Source organism: Triticum urartu, chromosome 7, assembly GCF_003073215.2.
Source record: "Triticum urartu cultivar G1812 chromosome 7, Tu2.1, whole genome shotgun sequence".
In the NCBI taxonomy this organism is placed as follows: domain Eukaryota; kingdom Viridiplantae; phylum Streptophyta; class Magnoliopsida; order Poales; family Poaceae; genus Triticum; species Triticum urartu.
Window position 1 is genome coordinate 41,083,234 of NC_053028.1, and position 1,171 is coordinate 41,084,404.

The 1,171-nt window shown below is 53.0% G+C and overlaps 1 long non-coding RNA gene across 1 annotated transcript; it reads right to left on the reverse strand.

Moving 5' to 3' along the window:
• Nucleotides 1–73: 73 nt before the first annotated feature.
• LOC125524394 lies at nucleotides 74–568 on the reverse strand. The gene is made up of 3 exons (XR_007290726.1): nucleotides 408–568; nucleotides 224–287; nucleotides 74–149 (listed from the first exon to the last, which is right to left on the reverse strand). It is a non-coding gene; the product is annotated as an uncharacterized LOC125524394 (long non-coding RNA).
• Nucleotides 569–1,171: the final 603 nt, after the last annotated feature.

Consider the following 1,171-nt stretch of genomic DNA (forward strand, 5'->3'; position numbering starts at 1 on the left):
GTCCAATCAGCGTCGCTTCAGTATGCGATAATTGGCTGGAATAGCTACTAGATTGGAAGGATTGGTAGCTGGTGAAGTACCGACCTTGAGAACACCTTTGCCGAGGTAATCAGAGCCTCCATCCCTCAGCTCCAGGGCCTCGTAGATCCCTGATTGATAAAAGCCAACGTTGAGGAAAGTGAACAATGTCACAACACCCTGGAGAAGGTTGAACAGAGCGTACCGGTGGAGGCGCCGCTGGGCACGGCGCCCCTGGCGAAGCTCCCGTCGCTGAGCCCAATGTCCACCTGAACGAAACCCAGATCAAATTCAGAGAGACAGGGGAAGGAACGTGTTCAGAACAGAGCAAATAGCGGCAGTGCTCCCTCATCGATCCAGCGGTCGATGCGGTCATCGGGCTGGGGTACCTCGACGGTGGGGTTGCCGCGGCTGTCGAAGATCTGCCGCGCCTTCACCGACTGGATCGTCGTCGTCGCCGCCGCCATGGATGCTATCTCAAAACCTTGAATTCGCGTACGTGTTTGCTCGTTGGTTCCTGGCTGTATGTATGCAGTTGCAGCTTGAGGCAGGCGGTCTGGCCTGGCTACTTGTAGGCATGGGCGGAGGGGCGGCGTGGGGCCCGCTTGCCAGCGTTTTCGCCGGACCCGTGGTCCGTACACGTGCCTTGCCGGGGTTTGCTTTGCTTGGAGGAGGGGGCAATGTACAATGGACTTGGGAATTAAGTTAGGCATGTCTGCTTGATTCCCAAGCCCGCGGTTATTTTTTCTTTCCCGGCAGGTTTGGCATGCACGCCGGGATTCTTTTCTTTCGTGCTCAACAAGTCTGCTACCACTTTAGTTTGACAGGTAATTCTGCTGCTACTTTGCAAGAGTGCCTGACGGAAAAGCAGCAGCCCCGAAAATGGCGAGGTCACTTTTGTAAGACGTTTTAGACATTTACATCTTACAAAAGTGGATGCATGGAAGGAGTAATAAAAACAGCGTGAAAGTTAATCTGCTCAGGTGAACCCATTTTGACTTCAATTTGTTTTCCCGACGCGGCGCAGAAGGATGGAAGAAAATGTCGTCTTCAGATGCGTGGACATTTCAGCGAGGTGGGGCCACTGTGGTTAGGTTAGGCAGATCACTCCTCTTAGTAATTATAATCTGCATGTTTAGCTCGTGTCAACTTC